Source organism: Panthera leo, chromosome C2 (genome assembly GCF_018350215.1).
Source record: "Panthera leo isolate Ple1 chromosome C2, P.leo_Ple1_pat1.1, whole genome shotgun sequence".
NCBI classification, from domain to species: domain Eukaryota; kingdom Metazoa; phylum Chordata; class Mammalia; order Carnivora; family Felidae; genus Panthera; species Panthera leo.
Window position 1 is genome coordinate 154,739,275 of NC_056687.1, and position 12,214 is coordinate 154,751,488.

The following is a 12,214-nucleotide window of genomic DNA, read 5'->3' on the forward strand; positions in this document are numbered from 1 at the left end:
GATGTCGGAGGCATGCCGCCGAAGAAATCCTGAGTGGACACGGCTTTTCTTCATGGTGGACGTTCATGAGAACGTCAACTTTAGGAGTCTGACACGTCGAAATGATATTCGGTGTCATTTAAAAGAGGATCGATTCCAGCCACTTTGGAGCATATGCAGTAGTGGTTTGCTACTGCTCGTTAGAATCATCAGGCATTGTACCAGAATAAACATCCAGAATGCCAGCCATCATCAGATCTGTGATCAGTACGTTCTACACAACAGGTGAAGTGGGGGGGTGGGCATTTAAGTCACAAAATGGCGACCGAACATCCTTCCTCCTCAAAAACATTCTTGGAAGCCTCACCGGACCAAAGGAGTCCCGTGTCCCATGGCTATTGTAAGGCTATTTGATAGCCACCTACACCAAAGTGGACAAAAAACAGGGTTCCCCTCGTCATCTGTGAAGGCCATGGTCTTTCAAATATTTCTTTCTGATAAACTCCCTACTTCATTTTGAGAGATAGAAGTTACCTAATTACAATGATGCATGACATTGAGACACAGGAAACAATGGTGTTCTGATTCAGAGTACTTCATAGAGATTTGGGACCCCGCACTGTAACACAGAATCTGCAAATTCTGTTTTTCTGTCTCTCGAACGGACCTCCAGGGACAGAACAGAGAAAATGGCATACCTCACCAGGTCCAAAAAGGAGCCTTCACTGTTGAAGACCCTGCAGGGAGCAGCCATGATCTGAGGACACAGTGGCTACCATCTGGAAACGATGCCCAGAGAGTAATGCTTCGCCTTGTGGAGCACTTTATTATTCATAAGGCATTTTTCAAGTTTGCTATCTTATTTGATCTTGGCAGTGATACTATGTGATGGGTGTTATTAACCAACTTTACACTTGAGGATATTGAAATTCAGTAGGTACCGGGGAAGGCGGTGTAAGGCAGGGTAAGATACAGAGCCGGGAAGGGAATGCATTGCAATGAGGTGTGCGAGTTAATCACTTAAAATCCCAGGATACTATCTCTGTAACTGAAAATGATGATAATACCATTCACACATTGGGCTGACATCCTCACGTAAGGCAAAGTGCTCTGGCCAGGAGTGCCTGGCTGGCTCAGTTGGATAAGCGTCCGACTCTTGATTTCGGCTCAGGTCATGATCTCATGGTTCGTGAGTCGGAAGCCTGTGTCGGGCTCTGTGCTGACAGCTTGGAGCCTGCCTGGGATTCTCTCTCCCTCTCTCTCTGCCCCTACCCTGCTCTCTCTCTCTCAAAAATAAATAAAAACATCAAAAAAATAAAATAAAATATAAATCAAACCCTATCATTTCCTTGCTTAAAACCATTTAATAATTCAGCCACTTTTCATTGCATTCTCACCTAAAATTATCTTTGCTGGTCTTCAAGAATCTGCATCAGTGGTTGTAATGTAAGCCCTGATTTTTTTTTCTTTTTCTTTTATATAATGCAAATGGCTGACTTAAACTTTGATTGCCCAGGCATTCACTTCAAAGACAGCCATCTCAATAACCCATTACCAGCCATACAACCAGATAAAAAGAGCCAGGCCACCTTCCCCCACAGAAGCTCCTTTTTTTCAAAGATCTGGCTTTATTTGGATAATTGACCATTGGGGCCACTTGTCTTTTCTCACACTTTAAATGATCACTCTTACGTTTTAAATTCACCAATAAAGCGAGAGCCCACAAAACCCTAGACCTCTATCTTCAACCTCAATAAAATTAGAGCCCCAGGACCATGTCTAATCTCTCTTTCCTTCTACCTGTGACCTTCTTGTGTGGTCCCTTGTGTGCTATGTAATTTCCAGGTCTTGTATGTAATAAACCTATATTTTTTCTAAGTTTCCTGCTGGTTATTGCCAAAGGGCATCTTGCAATCACAATAAGAATCACAAAGCTTCAATCACAATAAGAATCACAAAGGTTGATCAAGTGGGAACACTGGTTTAGAAAGGGGAGATGTCTGCGGGACGCTCATTGGGGCCCAGGTGAGCGCCTCTAGATATTTCTAGCGTGCAGCTGTAGTATGGATAGACCGAGGCACCAAACAATAGTACTCAAATTTGAAACATGCATCAGAATTCCTTGGAGGATTTGCCAAGACAGACTGACGAGCTGCATGGCCACAATTTCTCACTCTGTGGGTCTAGATCAGCCTCAGAATGTGCAATTCTAATAAGCTCCCAAGCGACTCTGATGATGCTGTCACTGGAACCACACTTGGAGAACCATTTCTCTGATATGATTGAGTCCCTCTTATATCTCTGACCTGGTCCCCTAAACGCTGCCCACTGTCACTCAGAACCAGCCACACCGAGCTTCTTTCAACGGCACTTTTCTCCTGAAATCTCTTGCCATACATATAGGCATGGCTGGCTTCTGTCTTCAGATTGAAGGACAAATATCACATCTTTAGACTCACATTTCCTGACCACTGTTTTTAATTTTTTTCTCTTAACTTAGCCCCTAGCAGTTGATTTTTTTTCATATCACCCTGTTTTATTAAGCTTATAGCAATTATAACTCTCTGAAAATATTTCACTCCTGTCCACCTCATACAATGTAATCTTTGTGAGAGCAGTGACCTTACCTGTCTTTCAATGCTACGTCTTTAAGGCTTAATATGAACATAGACTCTTATTTTCAAAGAACATCTGTTAGCAGATTATGGAACGCTAGTTGTTTAGAACAGAGTTTGGTAAATGTTGCCTATACACGATGGGAAAATATTCCTTTAACTTCAGATGTGCAGCTGTGAAGTTAGGGAACAGTTCGCAAGACCACCCTCCCTTCTGGCAACGACTGCAGAGCTCAGACGTCCCCAAGATCACCCTCAGATCGAATAATTTGCCCAAAAAATTATTCAGAACTCACTGAAAGCGGTCACATTTTTGGTTCAGTAAAAGAACACAGATTAAAATCAGGCAAGGGGAAATGAGCCTAAGGCAGAGTCCATCAAAATTCCAAATATGAAACTTCCAATTGTCTTCCGTCCATGAAGTTATAGACAGCATCAACCCCTCCCAACAATGATGCGTAGCAGTACACGTGAAGTATTGCGTACCAGGGAAGCTCATCCGAGACTTGATGTCAAGAAATTTTACTTGGGCTTGGTCACAAAAACATGGTTGACTTTCCCTATGGCTGAGTCTCCAGCTGTTCCAGAGGTAGACCAGATACCTCATGGCCTAAAGAGCCCACAATAAACTGTTGACTATCCAGTGTGGCCCAAGGACCCCAGGTAAATATACCTTTAATAGGTAGGACATTCCAAGGATCTGAAGATCACCTCCCAGGAGCTGAAGACAAAGGCCGGAACTTCCTTTGGGTGAGGTTAAGTCTTTACTACATAATAGCTCTACAGATTGAGTGATAACATATGCACGTCCTTTGTGCACACAGAAATCCCTTTGAGAAGATTATTTACTGATGAATTCTTCCTTTGCTCATCCATTGACTCATTTACTTTATGCAATACTTATTACATGTGGAACTAAGTCCTTTTCCTCAAAGAGCTCAGAATCTGATAAGGAAGACAAGCATGTCAACAATTGCTAAAGAAATACGAGGATTTTGGAGTTGTACGAAGACTGAGCAACTTGCAAAAGGACAGAAGTGGCAAGAAGTCATCAGGCAAAGATACCATGGGACTGGGTCTTCCAAACTGTGTAGGGATTCTGGATCTTAGTGTGTTAACAATGAAATGAAGCAAGGGGACTATGTGGTTGATATTTCAGTAATGCCTCTCGATTCATTTACACCTCCCTGTAAACACCTGCTTCTGTGATCCCCTCACACATAAGCCCTAGGTCTGACCATGTAGTCCGCACATCCTTGAAAGTCCTTCTTCGTTTTGGACTTTTCTTCTTGATATTCTTTGAGAACACCATGTAAATAAGCTTGAGCTAACCTGTTAGAAAATGAAAGACCATAGGCAGGAGAAAAAAGCCACTTTGACCAATATAGCCTCTCAACCAATATAGCTAAGGTCAACCCCGATCCTTCTGTCATGAGCCCACCCGCCTACTGACCACAGGCCAGCAGAAATCAGCCAAGTGGCTTGGACCAGAAGAATAAACTACCCAGTCCACGCCCTGTGAGCTAAATAAAAAGGCTGTTTTAAGCCATCAGTTTTGTGGTGTTTTGTTACACAACAAAAGCTACATATGTATAGACACAAGATTAACTCTGTGTTAATCTTGGATCATACATAATTTAAAATCATAATGTTTTCTATTTCTAGGCCTAAATAAGTTGATGTGTAGCCTGAGAATAATAGGGATAAAATAGGTCAGAAGGTTTTCAATGATTTTTATTCCAGGAATAATGTCATCTTTTGTGCTGAATTGTCTCTTCGTTGGGTCATCATGCCCTCTCAAAAACTGTGCTCATATATGAAAACAAATAGCGGAGAGCATATTAAGAAGTCAAGAATGAAATGTGTTTCATAATATGACATAGAAAATTGCTTGCTTCCATTTTGCATGCCTAGCCGATGCTAGTAAAAAGCTCCAAACTTATAAATAAGAATGTAGTAGTCAGAATGCTATTATAAACATTATCTTTCTAGCCCATAGCTTGTTTGCAAAACACGTTAATTAAATTATTTAAAAATTCACACACTGTCTCCAGTTTCACTTTGTTCCAATGTTTTCTCACCCTTCCAGAATCTATCTACAAAGAAAAGTGCAACAGAACTTGCTTGAGAAGAAAAAAAAATAGAAATGTTTTGGTGTTATTTGTGTTGGGAAAGAAGAAAATATTAAACATCTTGCAGAAAACCGTTTCCAGAGAACTCCTGGAGTCCCTCGAGGTCTCTCAGATAAGTCTCCAGGAAGCATCTGAACTTTTCAAGGATTATCTAAGGCCAACTGAAAAAGTGAAAACTTGGGAGAATTTCCTCCACTGGCTTCCGTCTTCAGGTGTAGTCACAAGTACTGATATCTTGCCTTTCACTGAGTTGCCAGCCTGAATTTTGAAATGAGACCTGATCCCCAAAGCCTAAGAGAGAGCGGAAGTAAAGCCTTCTGCAAAACAAACTCGATACAAGAGAGAGTCCCCAGTGGCTTTAAATACATCACGGGGTTCAAAATATGTCTCTTTGAAATAAGTATCCTCTAACCGTTTGCTGTTTGAGATTTAGTGACCGATTGTTGTTGTTGATGTTCTCATAAATTTGGAATTCTTGAACTCCATTTAACAATTTTCCTTTTCGAGAAGCCTTGAAATGGCACGTTGATTTGCTGCGTTGGGTTTTGATGACTGCGGAGAATGGTTCTTTTCAGCCTACTTGTGTCTCGAGTTCCTTGTGATAATAAATGTTCCATAAGCTGACTTTCTTTCCGTTTTGATCTCAGGCCTCCTGTGCAGGTGTATGTGGTTGTGTGAAATAAACCAAGCTGTAGACTATTGTATTTTTATTAAAATTAAAATTAAAATCCAGCCCAATGCCCTGACCGTGTGGTTTTAAGAACTAGCAGCTGTCTTTCCTGTCAAGGAAAGATTTGGGTAAATATGAAATGGGATTTACATTCTGTTGAGTGTTATGTGTCAGGGACTTCAGAATACTTCCTTTCTTAATCTTTTCAACCATTTGGTAAATATATATGTGTGTGTGTGTGTGTGTGTGTGTGTGTATTTGAAACAATAAATATGAGAAACTATGGAGATTAAATAACTTGTCTAAGACCATAGATTTAGAAAGAAATACAGTAACCTGTTTCTTATAAATACCTTAATTTTAGGATAATATCCTTCCAACAGATTTCACGAAAGCCTTAGAAGGTGAGAATTCAGTAAGGACTCCCTCTTTTAGTATTCAGAAGAAGCAATAATGTAGTATGTATGTACATACGTATGTTGTTAGCAATTTGTTTAAAAAGTTATAAAAATAATACACAATTATCACATACAAATTAGCAAGTATTGAAAGGGAAAAGGAAGGGGCTATGTCTATACACGAGTTATCTGTGAGTCAAATATTTAAAATTACTGTCTCTGGAACACTGTTTGACATACTGCTTGATTATATTGATTTTCTTCTAATTTATTATTTTGTTTCTTTCTTTACTCTTTACTATCTTTATATATGCAGATAACTCTATATATCTCTTTAGTATCTCTATATATGCAGAAAAATGAATGAATTACAGTTTTTGAGAATGTTGAATTGTCACAAAATGAACACACCAGGGGACCATCACCAAAATCAAGAAATAGAACTTTAGAATAGAATATTCTGTAGTTCCAGAAGCCTCCTTTGTGTCCCTTATAATTCCTTCTTCCTGTCTACCCTCATCACTATCCTATAATTGAGCATGGAGCCTGCTTACAACTCTCTCTTTCTCCCCCACCCTTTGCCCCTCTCCTGCACTCACACACACCCTCTCTCTCTAAAAGAAAAAAAAAAAAAGAAAAAAAAAAGAAATGAGCTATCAAGCCATGAAAAATGGAGGAAACTTAAATGCATATTGCTAAATGGGTGAATATTTTTGAGTGAGTCAATGAACCAAAGGGTAAGAAAGCCAGTTGAAAAAGGCTACATTCTGTACGATTCCAACTACACGACATTCTGGAAAAGGCAAAACTGTGAGACGGTGAAAAGGCTAATGGGGATCATGAATCATGGTGAGGTTGGGTAAGGAATAAACAGGTGGGGCAAGGGGATTTTTAGGTTGATGAAATGATTCTGTACACTGGTTGATACATTTTACATTTATACAAGGGTGAGCCCAAATATAAGAGATGCACTTCAGTTAATGTATCAGTATTGGACGACTAACCGTAAAAAAGATATCACATCAGTGCATGATGTTAATAATAGGGAAATTAAGGAGAGGGGACGGGGAGTATATGGAAACTCTGAACTTCCAACGCAATTTTTCTGTAAACCAAAAACTGCCCTAAAAATAAAGTACACATTTAAATAAGAATATGGGGCGCCTGGGTGGCTCAGTCGGTTGAGTGTCCGACTTCAGCTCAGGTCACGATCTCGCGGTCCGTGAGTTCAAGCCCCGCGTCGGGCTCTGGGCTGATGGCCCAGAGCCTGGAGCCTGCTTCTGATTCTGTGTCTCCCTCTCTCTCTGCTCCTCCCCCGTTCATGCTCTGTCTCTCTCTGTCTCAAAAATAAATAAACGTTAAAAAAAATTAAAAAAAAATAAATAAGAATATATGTGTACACATATAAACATCCAAAAACTTATGTCTAGACAGATACACCAAGTTGTTACCATCAGGTAGAGAAAAAAGAACATTACGGATGAAGGGAGAGGGTTGGCCACTCCCACGAAAAAATTAAACTAAGAGCGCAGATTCATAAATAATATCTGAGCTTATTTTTCTAAAAAAGATACCTAACGGGATAGTCATGCAAACATTAACGATGATTATATCAAAAAACACATTTCTGAACATGGCTTTCTCCCTGATATTTTGCAGGCAGTGTTAATTTCTACAATTATGAGTATAGTTTATAAAATTGGAGGAAATACCAAGTATGACTAATTTTGTTGAAAAATATATGAACATACAGTCAGGACCCAAGGGGTTCTCTGGGCTTTAAAGTAAAAATATATACAGGCAATAAAAATACAAGTGTTTCTCCTCCATTATTTTTGTTCAGTTTTATGACTAAAAATACTTCTGTTTTCCCGTAAATTTATTTTACTATGGTGAATTCTTATTCCAAAACAAATTTGCTTTCATCGCTATTCTCAAATATACACGTTTATAGAAAAAATGATAGCGATATCAAAGCTATGAGGAACTGAGTATTATGGTGGTAGCTTTTATTAGATGTTCACAGCATTTTGCGCATAGACACAGGCTGAGTCAAGCATAGATGTGTACTTTCCTGCACACGTACAATATTGTAGGTCCTCCAGCTACGTTCTGACTAATCGATGAAAATAACTATGAAGAGGTGCAAACTGGTACAGCCACTCCGGAAAACCGTACGGAGGTTCCTCAAAAAGTTACAAATAGAACTACCCTATGATCCAGCAATTGCACTGCTAGGTATTTACCCAAAGAATACAAAAATGTTAGTTCAAAGGGATATATATGCCCCAAACTGTATGGCAGCATCATCAACAATAGCCAAGTTATGGAAACAGCCCAAGTGTCCAATGACTGCTGAATGGATAAAAAAGATGTGGAATATTACTCAGCCATAGAAACAGAATGGAATCTTGCCATTTGCAATGACATGGTTGGAGATACAGAGTATTATACTAAGCAAAACAATTCGTGAGAGAAAAAAACTATTATATGGTTTCACTCCCATGTAGAGTTTAAGAAACAAAACAAAGGGAAAACAAAGAAGCGCGAGGGAAGCAGACCCAGAAATAAACTCTTAACTAGAGAGAACAAACTCATGGTTACCAGAGACAAGGTGAGCCAGAGTAAAATTTATGGGTAAAATAGGAGGCGGGAATTAAGGAGTCTACTTGTGATGGGCACTGGGTGATGTACGTAAGTGTTGAATTACTTATATTACTACACCTGAAAGTAATAACTACACCCCGGGTTAACTAAGTGGGATTTAAATAAAAACTTGAAAAATAATAAATAAAAAAAAAAAAAGAGGTCATTGGTTAATTGTGCAATCATCTCCTTGAGGCAGTCGGGCCGGAGTCTAGAGTAATTGATGTGTTCTACTTGGAACTACAGGTAGAGATGAAGCTTGACGCCAGGAGGACAGAGTTCCCAAAGACGTGTCAGCGGCGGTGTAAGGACTATGAACGCAAAAGGAGGGGTGAGAAACTCCCTTTCTGTCTGGGAGGTGCTGTTGGCATGACCGGGCTACAGTGGCTCAAGACCCAGCCTCTTTACGGAACACTCAGAACCAGCCTTATCACAATCTCCTAAAGATGCGCCCTCCTTCGAGGTCTGCGTATAAACTATGGAGCCCCCTCCAGGGTCCTGTTTTACCATCAGAGGCCAGGTAAGGCCACTCCTAAGAATTGTGATCATCGATCCCACAGAGTCCCTCCTCTGAAGCTTCTCTACGTTTGGTTAGAAGCTCATCTCTTCCTGTACCCCAAGCAGTTATTACTGAGTTATTTCAGTGTTTTCTTTTTCTCCTTCAGCTTTTTAAAATGTTTATTTAGTTTTGAAAGAGAGAGAGAGACGGGGAGAGAGAGAGAGAGAGAGAGAGAGGGAGACACAGAATCTGAAACAGGCTCCAGTCTCTGAGCTGTCAGCACAGAGCCCGACGCGGGGCTCGAACTCATGGACCTCGAGATCGTGACCTGAGCCGAAGTCGGATGCTTAACCGACTGAGCCACCCAGGCACCCGTCTCCTTCAGCTTTCTAAAAATAGGCAACCAATTCCATATATTAAATACCTTCTGCTGGGAACACTGAAAATGATAGTATTTTTTTAATGTGTGCCATTCGCACGCACACACACACACACACACACACACACACACACAGGATTTCTGGAAAAGTAGCACATGGATGTGAGAAAGCATACTATTTCAGGGACATGGAAGATGGGCATTTCTCATACACTATCAACATGACTCTGCCATATCACCCAGGACACCTCATGTCAGTGTCATAGGAATCCACTGTCTCAGAAAAATGCGAGTTCCAGTAACAGTTAATGTTTTCACCTATGAGTTGACAAAACCATTTTGTAAACTTTAAATACACATATGAATATAACATAACAATAAACAACAACCAATCTTGGCCCCTACCCTCAACCCACGCACATCTACTGAGTTCACGTCTCGGCTCTATGGTTATGTGGGTTCAATCTGCTCAGGAAATCCTAATTTCAGTTCAGAATTCTTGGGATAAATGCACCACGAGCACGCTGACAGCTATGTAGCATTGGAGTTCAACAAGCCCCCGAGTTCTCTCAGTCTCAAAATACAACCAGTGTTTTCCATGGTGGGGGAGGTGAATTTTTTTTATATACCAGGAAGGGACACAACATTATAAAATCCCACTTCCCCTTGGGTTTTGCAACAAACAAGTACTGTTTTTTTCTGGCCGCCTTCACGTGGTCCTATGTGGTTGTGGGACCGTCACTTGTTTCAGATGCTTTGCATATTCCAATTAATGCAATTTTATTGCATATAACCCTAAGGCACTTCATAAAAGGCTGACATTTTCCTCGAACAAACAAATAAAATATAATATAAATTTCCGGCATGTTCTGGCAAACACACACACCCTTCCACACACTCTCGCAGTGCCATCATCCCCACATAAAAATGTTTTATGAGGTAACAGACTTCAGATGTGGAGCTTCTGAGCCTGCCAGCGTGAGCTCACAGACAGCCCTTTTGGTTCAGTGTTATTGCAGAGTGAACAGAAGGGGCAGGAAGGACAGAGGTGTTCCTCGTGCAGATGGATTCTGAGACGCGCAAAGCCCAGACCTGCCATGGGAATTGGCCCCGACAGGCAGCTCAAATGCTTAGTTTCTTCCCCTCTCTGTCCCCACCCTCACTGGGTCACAGAAGGTTGGCCAGCAGCATGGAATGACTCTCAGGGAGCTGCGGGCAGGCAGGTAGAGGACTTCATTTTTTTGACTGTCGATCTGAAGAAAATCACGATCAGAGGAATTTTACAATTCAAGTCTACAAATTTGGCATGGAAATACGATGCGGTAGCTTCGTGTATTCCCTTAGTTCATTACTCCGTGAATCGGTACATAGCATAGCATGTCCGGCCAGGCCATTTCTCCTTCCAAGAAAAGGGCACAACCAAGGGCACTGTTTAAAGTTGTGCCCACTGGGAGCATGTCCCTGACCAGTGCCCTTCAGGGATGGTCCGGGGTTGGGGGGGGGGCAGTGGGGCTGCAGCTGTCCACTTGCTGCCCAAACACCATGCGGAACCATCTGTAAACCTGGTCCACGCCTTTTCTTCCTCTGTTGACTGATTCTGAGGACTCCCATGAAGCCACGGGTACAGGCTGGGAGAGAGAAGGCGATGTAGCGGGAGGGGAGGCCATGGGCATCTGGGCCACCTTTCCAAGTGACTACTTGTGCCTTCGGGCTACAAGTATCATGGAGGTGCCACTGACATCCGATAATGGAGTGGGGCTGTGCACGCCCGACGTTGCGACTTGGTGGGTCACCTAACGCCTAGTTCACGGTGGACAGTTCATGTTGCACGGTAACCTGGTGGCCTGTGGTTAAGTGTTTAATCTCTACCAAGGCCTGGTAGCAAGCCAAGGACTGTTCCTCAAAGGGGAAGTCGTTACCTGCGGAGGACTGGGGGGTGTTTGCTCCAAAATCGTAAGAGTCTGCCGTATGATTCACCTCTAGGGGCCTAGGAAAAGCTGCAAACCATCAGCATGCCAATCTGCTGATGACGCTTTGCCAGATGAATAGGTTCAAACTAGGTACAAGGGGATGAGTTAATTTGCTCCAGCAGCGAAACTGTATCTGGTACAGCCTCCCGGTTGGAGTCACCACCTACTTAAGCTTAGTAATCCATTGTCATTCTCCAAGATCCGTCTGTCTGCCGCACAGACCAAGTAGGTGAGCTGAGTGGGGAGGTGACGGGAATCCCCATCTCTGCATCTTTCAACTCTTTGATGGTAGCACCAATCTCTGCAAACCCTCCACGAGCACAGTATTGCTTTGTGTACTATTTTTCTGGGTAGAGGCAGTTTCAGCGGCTTCTAGTTGGCCTTTTCCACCACAACGACCTTCCCTCCACGGGTCAAGAAACCAAGGTGGGGATTCCGCTAGCTGCTGAGTATGTCTATGCCTACCACACGTTCTGTAATTTGGCAAATACGCACAGGAAAGGCTCGGGGGTCCGCTGGATCCGCTACGAGCTGGACGTGAGCTAAAACTCCATTGACCTTCTGAAACCTCGACACTGACTTGTGGACCGCAGGGATGTGTTGCGTCTCCTGCAATCAGTCGGTGGCAGTTCAGAGCCAGTTCAGAGTTTACCGATCGAGTAAGCACTGGGCAAACTTCCTATTTCACTCCGAGAAGCACCGCGGTCGATGAGCCAATGCCATCCGTCTGCACACGCCAGACTCTCCTTATAGCTGTTTGACTCTGCTGTCTGTCCCGGTGGCCAGGCCCACCTCACCTCTGGTGATCGAATGTGGCCGTTTGACCCCCGTGCCGCCCTGAGATCCAGTCACTCCTACCGCATTCAGCTTTCCCAGGGCAGTGACCGCAGTTCGCACACGGAGGCCTCCACGCCGGGTCATCACAA

The 12,214-nt window shown here is 42.4% G+C and overlaps 1 long non-coding RNA gene across 1 annotated transcript in view; it reads right to left on the minus strand.

Moving 5' to 3' along the window:
• LOC122198377 overlaps positions 1–12,214 on the minus strand; it is a 257,490-nt gene that overhangs the window by 105,016 nt on the left and 140,260 nt on the right. The window lies entirely within an intron of this gene.